At 46.1% G+C, this 18,649-nt stretch overlaps 1 protein-coding gene across 1 annotated transcript in view; it reads left to right on the top strand.

Annotated features, from left to right (window-relative positions):
• LOC137561393 (chloride anion exchanger-like) overlaps nucleotides 1–18,649 on the top strand; it is a 130,138-nt gene that overhangs the window by 27,068 nt on the left and 84,421 nt on the right. The window lies entirely within an intron of this gene.

Here is an 18,649-nt window from a genome sequence, read left to right as displayed (position 1 = left end):
CTGCATACCTGTTCTGTGAACCCACCCACCACTGCATACCTGTTCAGTGATCCTGCCACTGCATACCTGTTCTGTGAACCCACCACTGCATACCTGTTCTGTGAACCCACCCACCACTGCATACCTGTTCAGTGATCCTGCCACTGCATACCTGTTCTGTGAACCCACCCACCACTGCATACCTGTTCAGTGATCCTGCCACTGCATACCTGTTCTGTGAACCCACCACTGCATACCTGTTCTGTGAACCCACCACTGCATACCTGTTCTGTTCAGTGGACCCGCCACTGCATACCTGTTCTGTTCAGTGGACCCGCCACTGTATACCTGTTTAGTGAACCCGCCACTGCATACCTGTTCTGTTCAGTGAACAGTTTGGTGTGTCAGTGTGAAGCAGTACCTTAATTACACTACCTGATTGATGTATACACATGCAAGATGTTTGAAAGCACTTTAGGCCTGTCATTTAGCATTCAATGTGATTTCTGCCCTTAAAACGCTGCTTTGCGTCAAATCCAGATTTTTCCCCGGGACTTTTGGCATGTATCCCACTCCGCCATGCCCCCCTCCAGGTGTTAGACCCCTTGAAACATCTTTTCCATCACTTTTGTGGCCAGCATAATTATTTTTTTTTTCAAAGTTCGCATCCCCATTGAAGTCTATTGCGGTTCGCGAACTTTAACGCGAACCGAACCTTCCGCGGAAGTTCGCGAACCAGGTTCGCGAACCTAAAATCGGAGGTTCGGCCCAACTCTAGGCTTAAGCTGCACTCAGAAATAACATTGTAAGGATCCCTCCTGCCGATTGCAGCGGAGCAGCAAGCCGAGCAGTTTTGACTTCTCTACCTGCATTTGGTTACTTGGTTTTGTTTGCAATTGCCATGAGAGTCTTTGGAATTTGTAATCACCCTGCAGTTCAGAGTAGCCCATGATGTTGTCATGAACCCACCTAAGGCTTACTGCAGTTGAACTGCAGTCAGGCAGCTGTGGATTTCCTACATGCATGTGGTTGCATAATCTGGCATGCATTTGTAATGAAGCTCTCTTCCATTCACACACAGCTTACAGTCTTCAATCACTGTAGCACAGGATTGCATGATTACCATTCAGCTGTGTGGGACTTTGCATGTCTGTTCCCATTGGCTGATGTTCATATAAAAGCATGCCTCTCATTCCAGACCTCGCCCGACATAGCGTACAGCTTACCTGAGTTGTTGCTGGATCCATGCTGTGAAAGTTGTATTTTGTATTGCTTTGTTTTGCATTACCTTGCCTGCCTGGATGATCACTGCACCCGCAGGGGTCAGTGAAGTCTTACCATCCGGCTAGTGGGAGACTGTCTTCACCACGTTTGTGACTGGTAGTAATCCTGCTTGCTTGTTCCTGTGGATGTGACCAGTGCTGCTCGGATACCCCTTTTCAAAATCCGGATTAGATCCGGATCCGGATACTCAGATATCCGATCCGGGTCGGATATCCGAGTTCCAAATTTTCCAATCCAAATCCGAATCGGATATCCGACCCTACTATCAGGGATATCCGTCCGGATTCGGATATCTAGATAGAAAAACCGGAAGTGTCCTTTAAATTGCTTTAAAAATGTTTTTTTAGGGTAAATGAGACATGTAGCATCATTATTTTGTAAAGGGGAACACTAATTGATGATGTGGGGACTTTAAACCCCCCCCCCCCCCCCCAAAAAAAATGGCTGTCAATTAACATCAGGCCTAGGTTCCAGACAGCGGTCATGCAGCCCACATTGTGTCCAAAGTCCACGCAACTGGGACATGGCAATTTTCAGCCCAGACACCTCCAAAAAATTACACAGCTATTGTGTTTTGGGTTCAATATAGGTGGCATCAGCACAGCAGCAGTGGCCTGTGGCACCCTGGCGGTGGGAGCAGCAAAGGCAGCAGGAGCAGGGCAATGCAGCAGCAGCCACAGCAGTTGTAACATCTGTCAGGAGCATGCCAGACGTGACACTTGGCACGTGGCATTTGGCACGTGGCACTTAGCACTTGGCATTTGGCACTTGGCACTTTGCATCTGGCACTTTGCATGTGCAAAGTGCAAAGTCAAGTGCAAAGTGCTAAGTGCCACGTGCAAAGTGCAAAGTGGCACTTTGCACGTGGCACTTTGCACGTGACATGGCACTTTGCACTTTGCATGTGGCACTTTGCACGTGACTTTGCACTTTGCACGTGACGTGGCACTTGGCACTTTGCACATGGCACTTTGCACATGACGTGGCACTGTGCACTTTGCACGTGGCACTTTGCACATGACGTGGCACTTTGCGCTTTGCACGTGGCACTTTGCACGTGTTTGCACATGTTTGCACGTGGCACTTTGCACTTGGCAGTTTGCATGTGGCACTTTGCACGTGTCACTTTGCACGTGTTTGCACGTGGCACTTTACACGTGGCACTTTGCACTTTGCACGTGTTTGCATGTGACACATGGCACTTTGCACTTGGCAAGTGCCACGTGCCGAGTGACAGTCAGACAGCAGAGGAGAGGACACTAACTGTCACACTGGCACTGCTCAGCAGCACAGCAGTTCTGTAGTAAGCTAACACAGTAGTACTACTACTCTAACAACTATTAGCACTGACTGCAGTACTAACTAGTAGTAACTACACAATTACACAGTAATGCTATTCCCTAATCCCTAACCTAACCTAAACTGTAGCTAGCTAAGGCTAATAGCTGGCCAGCAGGCAGCAGCTGGCTTGGTCTGTGCACAGGACACACACAGACACATAGCAGCTGCAGCAGCACTGGAGCTCACATTCTAAGGCTACGTACAGACATGCGATAACGATCGTTCGTAAGCAACGACGAATGATCAATTAAGGAGAGAAATGAAAAGGTCGTTAGTAAAGAGGTGTTGAAAGTGGCAAACGATCAGATCGTTTCCGAACGAACGATGCGGAAGTGACGAACGTATGATGCAGCGCATCTATTATGCTAAACGTTATTCAAATTAATGAACCCGGAACGAACGTCATTGTTAATGGCCAGTAGAAAAGAGGAAGTTACGTATATATATATATATATATATATATATATATATATATATACACATATATATCTCTATACATCTATCTACATCTATATATACATATATATATATCTATATACATATATCTATATACATCTCTCTGTCTCTCTCTCTCTGTCTGCGCATGTACGGTACGTAACGAACGATCGTTTTTGTAACGATCAGCATACACACGTACTTTTCCTAACGATCGTCGTTACAAAAAATCCGCCAGGACGGATTTCCAGTTTGCAACGACTTCGGTCGGTGATCGTTACCCTTAACGTCAAGCGCTCCCCCTCATCCACAAAGATATTGTTTAAATGCAGGAATATAGGTCCCCTTGCGGGTACAGACTCACCAGATCCTTAGGTCTCAATTGACCAAGTCTCGCTTCCGAGGGTGTTGGCCCCCCCGTCGCCTCTCTGGCTGCTGCTGCTTAACCTCCAGTGACTGCTTGCTCAGCTGGGCTCCGCTGGGATCTCCTTCCCGTATGTGCAGGTTGTGGAAAAAACAAAAGACAAGAGGACCAGCCTCTAGTCGTGCATTACCTTCTTTTATTTTCCATAAAAAAGTTAAAAACATAGACTCGGTAAAAAACAGTGGGGTTACAAATAGGTTTTGAATAGGCAGAGTTAGCTCCCGGGTGGCCGCCTCTAACCGTCCAATAAACCCACCACACCGCTTGTTAATATAGAAAAAACGCCACGCCGGGGATCACTCCAGTGACTCCTCGGCTGCACTTCCTGGCGTACGCGTCACACGCTACGCATGTACGCGTTGACGTCACTCAAGCCACGCCCTACGCGTTTCGCTGATAACAGCTCATCAGGAGCCCCTGATGAGCTGTTATCAGCGAAACGCGTAGGGCATGGCTTGAGTGACGTCAACGCGTACATGCGTAGCGTGTGACGCGTACGCCAGGAAGTGCAGCCGAGGAGTCACTGGAGTGATCCCCGGCGTGGCGTTTTTTCTATATTAACAAGCGGTGTGGTGGGTTTATTGGACGGTTAGAGGCGGCCACCCGGGAGCAAACTCTGCCTATTCAAAACCTATTTGTATCCCCACTGTTTTTTACCGAGTCTATGTTTTTAACTTTTTTATGGAAAATAAAAGAAGGTAATGCACGACTAGAGGCTGGTCCTCTTGTCTTTTGTTTTTTCCACAACCTGCACATACGGGAAGGAGATCCCAGCGGAGCCCAGCTGAGCAAGCAGTCACTGGAGGTTAAGCAGCAGCAGCCAGAGAGGCGACGGGGGGGCCAACACCCTCGGAAGCGAGACTTGGTCAATTGAGACCTAAGGATCTGGTGAGTCTGTTCCCGCAAGGGGACCTATATTCCTGCATTTAAACAATATCTTTGTGGATGAGGGGGAGCGCTTGATTACTAATCTGCATAAACTATTACCAGTACAACCTGGCTTATCCTGCAGCACCCCCTAAAAGATCTTTGTATATTTGGACATTTTTTGGCCAGGTGCCATTTTGGACTTTATATATACCCAGAGAGGCGGTGTGCCGCCTGGATTGATTATAAAGTTATTGTGAGCGCTGAAAATACTTTTTTCACATAGTTTTGTTTGTTCTGGTGGTACTCTGGCTTTCTTGGCCTCAGCTGCTATACCTTGCACCTCCAAGGCCTGGGTGTAACTGAAGTCAGGCAAGTGTTGTTTCCTCACCTCCTGTTCAAGCGGGAACGCGGCACATAGGGTAAAGAAATTGGTTATAGATTGGGGCATAGCAGCTGAAAAGAAAGCAGGAGATCTGCCAGGCATTACAAACATGAGGTGCTTTCTCGCTGCTGGGTAACCAGACCACATGTCAAAGACTGCCACGTGGGGTTACAAACTTTCAGCACCATTACATTTCAGCAAAAATGCGCTTAGTGGCCAGAAGATGGCACAAGCATGCAGTTCCACCTCCTGTGCGAAAGAGACCTAAGTGATGAAAACGTATTTTTCCTAACTTCACCTATGTTGTATGACACAAATCCAAATGATTATTTCATAGTAACTGATCCAGATTGGCAGTGGAAAGGATTGATAGTAACCAACAAAGGTTTTTATATTCAGTCTTTTAAGATAAAATTTATCTCTTATCATCCCACATTTTTATATGCTTATTTTTTGCAAGATTAAAGCAATGCAGTTTACATGTCGGTATAATAAAAAAGTTAGCTGTGTCACAGCTGACTTTCATTTCCATGGACTGCAATAGGGAACCAGTACTGCGTGAATCCTTAAAATAAAGAATGAGATACCACGTGAATCCTTAAATATCATGAAATAATGTATGAATCCTTAAAATAAGAAATAACTCTTAAAACTAAGGCTCTACTTTGTAAAATCTACTTTGACTATGATAATTGATGACTTTGTATATTTGTGCCAGAAAGATAAGTCAGTATGAAATTCAGAAGTTCATTAAAAAAAGAAAAGTACAAAAATTGTCTGTTTTTCTGACACAGAGTTGAAAACATTGGCCACTTGTGAAAGTGAGTCCTCACCTGGATCTTCCACTAAAAGGGTGATGATTATTTTTTTCCCATGAATAAGATGAAGTACAGTTTGTAATTGTAATTAATCAGGGCCATTGCTAGGGTTCCAAACGATCCGGGCACCCTAGCAACTTGAGCGGTAGCAAAAATGGTGTGTCATGACATGATGTGGGTGGAGCCAACTGTAAGGTAACAGTATAACTTAAAGGCAGTGGGCCCACGTTCCCTCCCAAAACACATGCAAAGTGACCCTACAGGTAATCAATTTTCCCATAAAACAACACACATAATAAGTCAGTGTTCCCCTTGAAAAAACAACACACATAATAAAGCAGAGTTTCCCTCATGATGAGGTGGAATGAGGGATTTACATCATGGATGTGCAGCTGATAGCTTTGCAAAAACTAAAACTATCTGATGCTATCGTGTCAATATTTACCAAGGTCTCTGAGGAATGCCATGAGGCAGATCTAAGATGCAGATGGCTGCCTCAGCACACAGGCTCCCATAATTTTTCACCGTTTTAGTTAGTTTTAAGTTAGTTTAGTTAGTTTTAGATAGTTTGCCATCTCTGTGAGCCCTCGGGATCTGCCAGTCCTCCAGCATCTCAGCTAAATCCAGCCTCCAAGCTACTTGGGCACGGACACCCATGTGGAGTGACCCACAGGACATACGCGGCCTGTTCCAAGCTTCGACCCCTACCAGCATTGCAGCCATCTGGAGCAGAGCATGGAGGACAGACACATCGTGGGAGCCTGTGACAGGTGAGTGATAACAACTGCTGACCGCCCTCTGCACTGACACAGGGGGAGCAGAGAAAGAAGAGATTGGTGCAGCGTCATAGTAACGGACGCTGATGCTGCTTTTGTTTGAGACCCCATTTGGGGCACTATGTTCCCTGTCAGTTGGGGCACAGTAGGTGGAGATTCTGGGCTTAAGCCCTGGATCTTAAGCCCCAACAACGTGCCTGGTGCCCAGTCAAAATTCAATGATTTTGCAAGACAAACTGGAGTTCTCTGAATTTCATGCCAGGCCCCAGAACAATTGCAAGAGGACTCTAATTTCAGTGAAGTTGGTAATCCGTCTAGTATGTATATTGCTTTAAAGAAAAAAATGTCTATATTGTTGAAAAGTGATTGGGCTTTGGATAGATTTCAGAAAATTACCTGATTGGTGGTGATTATATTTGTTGACCTCCTTATTAAGTGACCAGACAAAATCATAAGCCTCTCATCCCACCTTCTTTAGCGGGTACATAAAGGTTGAAATGAGTTCTTTGCCCTTAGCATTGAGGGTGTTTTGCAATTCCTACATCCTATCTGTGTTTAATTCCTTCCTCCTTTCCTAGCAAATGTTTGTCTGCAAACTATTCTAGTCCATGGTGTTCTCAACACCACCATCAAATTGCCCACCAAGAAGGATGCATCTCACCCATAGGTAGCAAACCAAAGCAGAACTAAGCTGAAGAATTGTTGGCTACTGTTTCCAAGCTCACGAATAAAGGATCTTTCTCCTATTGGTTTCTTTTTTTTATCCCTAATGTCTGTAGTTAAGCATGTGTTTGTACTGTAGACTTTTGTTATTATACTTCTCATTAGAGAGTACCAACGAGCTGCAAATAATTGGTTCTAGTTTGCAAAATGTGTGCAGCTTGGAATTAAGCCAGTCAATTGCCAATTCCAAGGTGCATGCAATTTCCATCAAATTTGCGTTTAAGCTGTAAATGGTAGCATCTCATTTATCATTTCAACTTCTCATTATTTATATATTATTATTTATATAAATATTCATATACTCTAGCTGTATTGTTAGTTGTTCTTTTTGTATTAACTGCAGTTCAAAGCAGCCATTATGATGTAGCTCAATCCTGACTGCCACAATGAATGCCCAGAGATGGTATCACCAGTGGTGGCTCCAGCTTCAGATTTTTTTTGAAAGGCATGAAGGGGGTACAATGGTAAGCTGGTGGGGCCCATTTTGACCTAGGAGAACCCAGGTGCTCAGTTGTGGATGGCAGACACATTTTGCAAGTAATAATGTGGATCATTGTGTTATTTGAAATGAAACTAATCTGTAAAGGAATCTGTGGTCCAATGAGGGGCTGCCTCATCATGTATTTGAAATGCTCTTTTAATTTAAAAAAAGTTAAACATAAACGTGAATCCAGCTATCCATTCAGTGACAGCTCAGTTTCTGGCAGCAGCCCTTTTTCAAATCACGCAGCTAGCCATTCAGAAAGGAGGAAGCTAACCTAGGAGTTCACTGCCCACAACAGTCAGATATGAGGGAAGACTGCAACATTAATATTTGCCTCAATTTAAAATGTGGTATTGTGACTCCATAAACATATAAATTATTTAATAATAATCAATAAAAAATATAAATAATTTAAATTGTAAATCATCCTACCTCACATTAAAGTCCACAATCTAGCCAATTGTAAAACTTTAACACTCACCCAAGAGTAAGGCTCAACACACACCATACAATCTTGGTTGTTCAATCTTACCACTTTAATGTAGTATAAGAGCTTATCCATTCAATCATTCAAGGTATTTTCAATCTGTTGGCCCTTATACTACATAGATTTGGTAAATCTGTACAACCAAGATTTTATGGTGTGTGTTGAGCCTAAGAATGTGAGAAAAAGGTACATGAGTAGCATGCACCAATGAGAATCAGCTGTCACTCCTCCATAGGGACAAGTCATTAAACGCAAGTTCATGTGCAGCCTGCAAATATGTGTAGAAGGCAAAAGGTGGGAAGAAGTATTCAACTCACCCTTGCACCTCAACATCAGGTCAGCTCCCTCCTACCTACCTAAGGCATAAAAGATAACACAAACATAAAGTCCATACACTAAAGTAACACTAATATAGGAAACCTCTATCCTAGGGGTTGCTTCATGGGTTCCACAGCATTTTTCCCTTTTGATTCCCCCTTTTTCGTTGGACAACGTAGTCCCACTCCGCCATTGATGCAGCCGGTGGATTGATTTAATCCACGGTGCTTTACCAAGCCCTCTTAATGGGTTTTCGTGCCTGGTTTGAAGATGGCAAAAGACCAGCAGCAAGTGTGCTGGCATAAAACAATAATGCCAGGATATTTCACAAAGGAGAAGACAAGGCAGCAGAGAAGAAGACAATAGGGCAGCAGAGTAAAAGGCAGAATGGAGGAGTAGACAAAAGGAGAGGAGAAGATGCAGAAGAGAGGACAGAGGCAAATCAAGCAAATTGTATGTTATCCCACAGCCCCCACTGAGCACCAACTCGAAAGGCAATTTGGTGGAGAGGGGGTTGCACAAAACCCACTGACAACATCAATTAGGGGTCAGTTTAACAGGTGTTGTGTGAACAAAGCTCACTGACCCCTATTATGGGGGAGGCAGTTTGGGGGGCATTGGTGGGTGGAATTCTGAAATACACAAAATTTGATTGCTTATCCTAATTTGGTGCAGCCATTTATTGAGATCATTGTTAACTTAAGGTTTTTACGTCAGGGAGTCATATTTTGAAACAATTGTTGTAAAACTAGCATGTAATGTCCATATAGTAGGATACCAGCATGCTTCTGATTTTACATCACTGCAATTATTAACATATTAACCTTTGGCTATCTTCATGCAGAGACAAGCAGAGCGATCATTGCTGATAAAGCAAATGTACCTTTTACCTTTATCCATTGTAAATGCTTGTGCTGGTTTCTTTTATAGTCTCTATCCTCCTTTGATAATTTATTTCTGATTGTGTTCCTTTGATAACTTCTGATCAGTAGTGGGAAATCATAAGCCCCGGATTCTTAAAGCAAATCTGATGTGTAAATAACCTTATTAGAGAACTAACTGCATGTGTAGTACTAATTGTAACTAGAACATTAGTTTTAGTATTTGTATATATATATATATATATATATATATATATATATATATATATATATATATATATATATATATATATATATATAAATATATATATATATATATATACATAAATATATATATATAGTTATACAGAAATCATGACCATCAGTTGTAAAAAATCTGCTTCATCCACTTCCAAAACAAACAGAAGTAATGACCCCAGGGGCGTAGGAATAGACCCTGCAGCCCCTGCAGTTGCAGGGGGGCCCCTAGCAAGTCAGGGGCCCGGAGGAGGAAAGGCTGTCACCTCACCACCGGCGTACCTACCGGGGATGCGACTCTCTCAGCCGCAGGGGGGCCCTGCCGCCCGGGGCTGCTCTGGGGCCCGCTCACTGTGCGTGGGGGGAGCGCTGCTCTTGACCCCCCAGCAAGGTGCTCAACTGGCCGCAGCGTCTATGCTGCGCCAGTTCATTCCCCGCAGCTCCGCTCCAGCAGCCTGCATAGTCTCCGGCAGGCAGAGCAGGGCTACGGCAAGATGGCCGCCGAAGAAGCCCTACACTGGAGACTATTTGTGTCTCTAGTACAGGGCTTCGGCAGCCATCTTGCCGTAGCCCTGCACTCTGCCTGTCAGCGCGGGAGATGTGCTGCAAGAGGACTCGGGGAGCTGCGAGCCAGATGCCGGGAGAGGAGAAGACTTCTGTCAGGTAAGTGAATTGGTTTTTTTTCACAGGTGCATTTTTTTTTTCTAGTGTCTGCTGCCCACATTGTGATTTTCTGGTCACTGCTGCCCACATTGTGATTTTCAGGTGTCTGCTGCCCACATTATGATTTTCTGGTGACTGCTGCCCACATTATGATTTTCTGGTGTCTGCTGCCCACATTACGATTTTCTGGTCACTGCTGCCCACATTGCGATTTTCTGGTCACTGCTGCCCACATTGCGATTTTCTGGTGTCTGCTGCCCACATTATGATTTTCTGGTGTCTGCTGCCCACATTATGATTTTCTGGTGTCTGCTGCCCACATTACGATTTTCAGGTGTCTGCTGCCCACATTGCGATTTTCTGGTCACTGCTGCCCACATTACGATTTTCAGGTGTCTGCTGCCCACATTACGATTTTCAGGTGTCTGCTGCCCACATTACGATTTTCAGGTGTCTGCTGCCCACATTACGATTTTCAGGTGTCTGCTGCCCACATTATGATTTTCTGGTGTCTGCTGCCCACATTGCGATTTTCTGGTGTCTGCTGCCCACATTACGATTTTCAGGTGTCTGCTGCCCACATTGCGATTTTCAGGTGTCTGCTGCCCACATTACGATTTTCTGGTCACTGCTGCCCACATTGCGATTTTCTGGTCACTGCTGCCCACATTGCAATTTTCAGGTGTCTGCTGCCCTCATTACGATTTTCAGGTGTCTGCTGCCCACATTGCGATTTTCAGGTGTCTGCTGCCCACATTGCGATTTTCTGGTGTCTGCTGCCCACATTACGATTTTCTGGTGTATGCTGCCCACATTAGGATTTTCTGGTGACTGCTGCCCACATTGCGATTTTCTGGTGACTGCTGTCCACATTGCGATTTTCTGGTGACTGCTGCCCACATAAGGATTTTCTGGTGACTGCTGCCCACATTAGGATTTTCTGGTGTCTCCTGCCCACATTACGACATTCTGGTGACTGACTGCTGCCCACATTAGGATTTTCTGGTGACTGATGCCCACATTGCAATTTTCTGGTGACTGCTGCCCACATGGCGATTTTCTGGTGACTGCTGCCCACATTGCGATTTTCTGGCCCACATTACGATTTTCTAAGAGCACTGCCCACGTTACGATTGTCTGGTGAATGCTGTCCACGTTACGATTTTCTGGTGAACGCTGCCCACATTACGATTTTCTGGCCCACATTACGATTTTCTGGTGAACACTGCCCAAGTTACGATTGTCTGGTGAATGCTGTCCATGTTACAATTTTCTGGTGAACTCTGCCCACATTACGATTTTCTGTCCCACATTACGATATTCTGGTGAACGCTGCTCACATTACGATTGTCTGGTGAATGCTGCCCACGTTACAATTTTCTGGTGACTGCTGCTCACGTTACTATTTTCTGGTGACTGGTGCTGCCCACTTTACAATTAATTTACAGTGAAACGCTGCCCCATTACGATTATTTGGCACCTATGGGGGGGGGCCCCATCCAAATATTCGCAGGGGGGCCCAGTGATTTCTAGTTACGCCCCTGAATGACCCTTTAAACTTTTAAACTTTTCAGGACTTTAGGTGGCCATACACCATACAATTAAAAGATCCAATTTTTCACCAATTCGATAGTTTCCATCGATGTCCTGAAAAATCAAGAGCTTTTCTTTGTTTTTGATTGATAAATCTGATCGAATTTTACGTGTTTTTTTTTATTTGTGGAGATTGGACATATTGGAAATTTTAGTCCAACTTTATCAAGAATTGTATGGTATGGTGTGTGATGGATTGTCAATTACTTAATGTAAAGTTCCAATAAATTTTTTTCTGAGCTTTCAATAATTTTATTCATGATTGGGGAAAAATTTTACATACTGTAGGTATGTGGTACATTTGTCAGATTTTTGAATTGCTACAATCAGTCCAAAAAATTGATTGCTATTCTTGAATTGAACAGATATTTAAAAAATTGTATGGTGTCTTGCTTTAACATGTTGCCGACCATCTCATGCCAATTGGCGTAATTGCGGCGGCGGCTCCCCCAGGACCGCCTAACGCCAATTGGCGTAAAATCCTGGGGGCGGAGATTGCAGGGGATCGCGCGCGCCAATGTGCGCGTATCCCCGCTTTAGTGATGGAGCTCCGCTCCGTCATGTTAGATGCTGAAACCGCCAACTATTTACATTGCACAGCACTGCGATCTATGGCAGCGCTGTACTGGGGACAGCCGTGTCACTCCGCTGTCCCCTGGGCAGGCACAGGAGAGATCGGCTCTCATAGGCTGAAGCCTATGACAGCTGAATGCGGTGATTGGCTGGCAAGAGGAAGGAGGGGAAACAAATAAATTAAAAAAGTGAAATTTAATTTAAAAAAAAACTAATAAAAATATAAATAAATAAACAATCATGTCAGCGGGGATCAGAGCCCACCAACAGAAAGCTCTGTTGGTGGGCAGAAAAGGAGGGGGATCACTTGTGTGCTGAGGCTGACTTGTACGGCTCTGCAGTGAGTTCTTAAAGCTGCAGTATTGAAATACGATAACAGAGGCGCCAAGTAGAATAAAATTAGTTAAAATTGTTAAAAAGGTGGAAGTAGGTGGGCTCACCTCAGAGGCAGAGGCGCTCTACCTGGTTCATGACCTGATTTTTCACCCTCCAAAAATCGTTTGCCTGAAGAAGCGGGACTGTAACCCGTGAAACGCGTTGCACTTTTGGAGTTACTAATAAATGTTACTTTAGACTGTAAGTAACCTGTCCATTGTCTGGCTTTTTTTCAGAAGGGAGGTGAGTCCACCCACTTCCCCCTTTTTAACAATTTTAACTAATTTTATTCAATTTGGCGCCTCTGTTATCGTATTTCAATATTATCTAGTCCACCCTGGTGGAAGGGTGTATCCCCATTTTCTCCTATCTACAGAGAGTGACTTTTTAAACCTGAGTGGGGTTAGGTTACAATTCTCCCCGCCGGTCTGTCCAGTGGTTGCCTTTGTGGCGACCCACCCTTGTGGGTATAATCATCACATTTATTCACAACAGATCTCTCCATATTCACATACTGCACCAGATTGGGCTCTTGGTTTCTCCTACATTTTTCAAACTTAAAACTGCAGAGCCCTAATTAGTAAAAAATAGCCTGGTCAATAGGGGGGTGTAAGCCTATGGTCCTGAACAGGTTAATAAGGATTCTGAGCTGTTTTAACTGTTATCACCTGGTGATTAATAATTTTGTATTCACTAAGTAGTTTACCTCATGCAATCCTTAATTTAAGGAATTATTCCTAAAGCTAAGGATTCAATCTGGATTGAATCCTTAGCTTTAAGATAGCATCTTGTGGAGTGTTGATGCAAGCACTGTATATACTCGAGTGTAAGTCTAGAAATTTAGGTCTGATTCACTTCATAAAAGTATAGGGGTCAACTCAGGGCCGGTCCTGGACTTTCTGCTGCCTGAGGCAAAGATCGTAAAGGCGCCCCCCCCCCCCCCAATATTTCTACAAAACATGAGCGGCGGCCGGCGGCAGCCGGCGGCCGCCAGCCAGCCTTATCATCATTATCGACACGTCGGTGGCGCTCGCTGCTCAGTGACTGACCGTGACAATCAGCCGCAGCCAGGGCAGCAGAGCGGGCGGCAGCCGCCGCCATCAAATCAGCAGGCTTAGGCACTAGGCAGCGTCACCAGCATGCAGCCTTGGAGGAGACAGGAGAGGCCGCAGAGCTCAGAGTCATCGGACTCGGAGGCCGGCGGCAACAGTGCAGTTTCTAGGCTAAAATGCACCCAGGGCGAGGGTGTAAAAATTGTGCCCCCCCCCCCGGTATAGGTAACCAGCTATAGGCCCCCCCCGAGTATAGGTGGCCAGGCATGGGTGAGCCAGTAAAGTTGCCCCCAGTATAGGTTAGCCAGGTAGTTGCCTCCAGTATAGGTAGCCAGTATAGTTGCCCCCAGTATGTTAGATAGGCAGGCACCCCCCCGGTATAAGTTAGATAAGTAGGTGCCCCCAGTACAGGTTAGCTAGGTAGGTGCCTCCAATATAGGTAGCCAGTATAGTTGCCCCCAGCATAGGTTAGATAGGTAGGTACCCCCAGTATAGGTTAGTTAGGTAGGTGCCCCCAGTATAGGTAGCCAGTATAGTTGCCACCTGTATAGGCTAGCTAGGTAGGTAGGTGCCCCCAATACAGGTTAGATAAGTGCCCCCAGTATAGGTTAGATAGGTAGCTTCCCCCCAGTATAGGTTAGATTAGGTCGCTGCCCTTCAGTATAGGTTAGATTAGGTAGGTGCCCCCAGTACAGGTTAGATTAGGTAGGTGCCCCCAGTATAGATTAGATAGGTAGCTGCCCCCAGCATAGGTTAGACAGGTAGCTGCCCCCCAGCATAGGTTAGATAGGTAGCTGCCCCCCAGCATAGGTTAGATAGGTAGCTGCCCCCCAGTACAGGTTAGATTAGGTAGGTGCCCCCCAGTATAGGATAGATAGGTAGCTGCCCCCAGTACAGGTTAGATTAGGTAGGTGCCCCCCAGTATAGGATAGATAGGTAGCTGCCCCCAGTATAGGTTAGATAGGTAGCTGCCCCCAGTATAGGTTAGATAGGTAGCTGCCCCCCAGTATAGGTTAGATAGGTAGCTGCCCCCCAGTGTAGGTTAGATAGGTAGCTGCCCCCCAGTATAGGATAGATAGGTAGCTGCCCCCCAGTATAGGTTAGATAGGTAGCTGCCCCCCAGTATAGGTTAGATTAGGTAGGTGCCCCCCAGTATAGGATAGATAGGTAGCTGCCCCTAGTACAGGTTAGATTAGGTAGGTGCCCCCCAGTATAGGATAGATAGGTAGCTGCCCCCAAAACAGGTTAGATTAGGTAGGTGCCCCCCAGTATAGGATAGATAGGTAGCTGCCCCCCAGTATAGGTTAGATAGGTAGCTGCCCCCCAGTATAGGATAGATAGGTAGCTGGCCCCCAGTATAGGTTAGATTAGGTAGGTGCCCCCCAGTATAGGATAGATAGGTAGCTGCCCCCCCAGTATAGGTTAGATAGGTAGCTGCCCCCAGTATAGGATAGATAGGTAGCTGGCCCCCAGTATAGGTTAGATTAGGTAGGTGCCCCCCAGTATAGGATAGATAGGTAGCTGCCCCAGTACAGGTTAGATTAGATAGGTGCCCCCCAGTATAGGATAGATAGGTAGCTGCCCCCAAAACAGGTTAGATTAGGTAGGTGCCCCCCAGTATAGGATAGATAGGTAGCTGCCCCCCCAGTATAGGTTAGATAGGTAGCTGCCCCCCAGTATAGGATAGATAGGTAGCTGGCCCCCAGTATAGGTTAGATTAGGTAGGTGCCCCCCAGTATAGGATAGATAGGTAGCTGCCCCCCCAGTATAGGTTAGATAGGTAGCTGCCCCCCAGTATAGGATAGATAGGTAGCTGGCCCCCAGTATAGGTTAGATTAGGTAGGTGCCCCCCAGTATAGGATAGATAGGTAGCTGCCCCAGTACAGGTTAGATTAGATAGGTGCCCCCCAGTATAGGATAGATAGGTAGCTGCCCCCAAAACAGGTTAGATTAGGTAGGTGCCCCCCAGTATAGGACAGATTAGGATAGATAGGTAGCTTGCCCAGGTAGGTGCCCCCTCATAATGGCGGAGGGGGGAGCCGGAGCCGCGGTGAGGGCAGCCCGACCTCTCCCTCCCTCTCCCCGGGCCGCCCTCCATGCTCCCCCCTCGGACTTTAGGCAGCAGAGTTAGCACGCAGGGAAGCTCTGCTGTACACAGTCACAGCCTGTTACTCACCTCCCTGGATCCGATCGCCGCTCCCGCCCTGCTGGTCTCCTCTCTGCCTAGCCGGCTGATACACACGCGGCTGCTTCCTGTGTAAACAGGAAGCAGCCGCGTGTGTAATGTATCAGCGGCTACATTGCAGAGAGGAGACCAGCAGGGCGGGAGCGGCGATCGGATCCAGGGAGGTGAGTAACAGGCTGTGACTGTGTACAGCAGCGCTTCCCTGCGCGCTAACTCTGCTGCCTAAAGTCCGAGGGGGGAGCATGGAGGGCGGCCCGGGGAGAGGGAGGGAGAGGTCGGGCTGCCCTCACCGCGGCTCTGGCTCCCTCCCCCCCCCCGCTCAGTCACAGCCATTCATCTGGTGCCGCCCCTCCACTTCCTGCCGCCTGAGGAACCCGCCTCACCCCGCCTCATGGGCGGGCCGGCCCTGGGTCAACTGATACATGAGTCACAGGCAACACTGAGCACACTGAGTTATGTGTGTACTAATAGTGACATTCCCATTTGCAGCAATTTACCCTGTGGTAAGTGATACTTTGAGGAAATGAAATGCCAAGAAAACACAGGTCTGAAAGTCCTGCCCACAGCAATTATCAAGGAAAGGGGCAGGGGGGAAATACTGGGCTGCATAAAAGGGAGTGGATAATTGCAGCACTTGGGGGCCTAGAAAGAGGTATTGGCTGCACTTAAAGAGACTCTGAAGCGAGAATAAATCTCGCTTCAGAGTTCATGGTTAGCAGGGGCACGTGTGCCCCTGCTAAACCGCCGCTATAGCGCCACTAAACGGGAGTCCCTTCACCCCCCACTGTGACACTTGGTCGCAGACTTGGTCGTTCCTGGAGGCAGGGCTAACGGCTGCAGCCCTGCCTCCAGTCGCGTCTGTCAGCGGCGCATCGCCGCCTCTCCCCCGCCCCTCTCAGTGAAGGAAGACTGAGAGGGGCGGGGGAGAGGCGGAGATACGCGCTGACAGACGCGTGTGGGGCAGGGCTGCGGCGGTTAGCCCTGCCCCAACCAGGAAGCGCTCCCCCGCATTACGGAGGGGATTTGGGGGATCAGGGACCCCCGTTAAGCCGCGGGATAGCGGCGGTTTAGCAGGGGCACACGTGCCCCTGCTATTTATGAGGTCTGAAGCGAGATTTATTCTTGCTTCAGACTCTCTTTAAGGGGCAGGAGGGGTTAATGGCTGCAATGCTGTATGCAGTGTAGTCATTAACCCCTCCTGAGCCCCAAGTGCAGCCTTTAACTTTGCTGGGTAGACTTATACTAGAGTCAATAAAAAATTCCAGCTTAAGAGGGTTGAATATTGGAGTTGACTTATACATGAGGTTGACTTGTATTCCAATACATACGGTAATAACAACTCCTAAGTATCTAAAGAATTATTACCTTACTTCAGCTTTACTTTTAAAGTAAACCTGAGAAGAAGGAAAAGAGTTAACATGGGGCTTCTTCTAACCCTTTCCAGTGTGGTGTGTTAATAAAAGTCATTTGTACCTCTCATCACCCTGCCATGCCTCCAATAAGAAATCATTTCTCACTGCTTTTATATTTGGCCCTTTTACAAATACATGAAGATGTATGGGCAGAATTATTATTATTATTATTATTTACACACTGAGTGAGAACAGGAAGATAAGGCTGCTCAGTCGTGATTATGCAGTTCTAGCCACAAAGGGATGAATTCTGAAGCTACATACTCACAGGAAGACATGGGAAGGTGGATCGGGGGATCTGCGGCGACAAAAGATACAACAAACAAGCAGTCCCCAATCCATCTTCCACAATTGTGTACCGCGGGAACAAACAATAGGCGCAAATGAGACCTCGAGCAATCGCGGTGCTTAGTGGAGGAGTCTATGGAAATCATCGTGATAGTCCACGATGGGATCCATCATGCTCGTCACAATTGCTGCACATCGATAAACATTGTTTAACTAAGTTTAGAAAACAATTTACACGATCTCGACAACAACAAATTGCGCATTGTGGGAAAAATTACTGCAAAAATCATTGTTGTTGTAATATGAGCCTTGAAAGGTCAATTGAAATGAGAAGAATAAGGAGGCTGCCATATGTATTTCCTTTAAACAATACCAGTTGCCTGGCAGCTCTGCTAATCTATTTGGCTGCAGTAGTGTTTGAATAACACCAGAAATGTGGCATGTGACTAATCTTGTCAGATCTGACAGTAATGTCAGAAACACCTGATCTGCATATGCTTGTCCAGGGTTTTTGGATACAAGTAAGAGACACAGAGGATCAGCACGATAGCCAGACAACTAGTATTGTTTAAAAGGAATAAATATGGCAGCCTCCATATCCCTCTCACTTTAGGTGTCCTTTAAGAAGAGGTAGAAGGTGGGAGGAATCAGGTAACCTGTTCACAGAATGGGAAACTGGCTGCTGCCCCTGCTATTTACGTTCTGTCTATCTCATATGGGTGATGAAGGGATAGGGGAAGGAATTTGGACTGTTTTACCTCCTCTAAGAGTGCCTTGTCATCTCAACAAGAAATGCAGCAAGAACAGCCAACCAACCAAGCATTTTTAATGTATTTATAAAAGTACAGATGTGCAATGCACACAATTTTATGAATCGATAATCATTGAACATTTACTATCATATGCATATAATACAAATTAGCAGCATTTTAGTTTGCAGAAATAATTTTACTTCCAGCCCTTTTGCTGTACAAATGTATTTTCAGTGTGAAAGGGGACTCGCACAGTAAGTCTGGCAGAGCATTGATTGTGGAAAATTGAAAGAGAAGGAAAGTTATTGCATTTCCTC

This window comes from Hyperolius riggenbachi, chromosome 3 (genome assembly GCF_040937935.1).
Source record: "Hyperolius riggenbachi isolate aHypRig1 chromosome 3, aHypRig1.pri, whole genome shotgun sequence".
In the NCBI taxonomy this organism is placed as follows: domain Eukaryota; kingdom Metazoa; phylum Chordata; class Amphibia; order Anura; family Hyperoliidae; genus Hyperolius; species Hyperolius riggenbachi.
The sequence above is the reverse complement of the archived record's forward strand: the minus strand, read 5'-3'. Positions and strand labels throughout refer to the sequence as shown.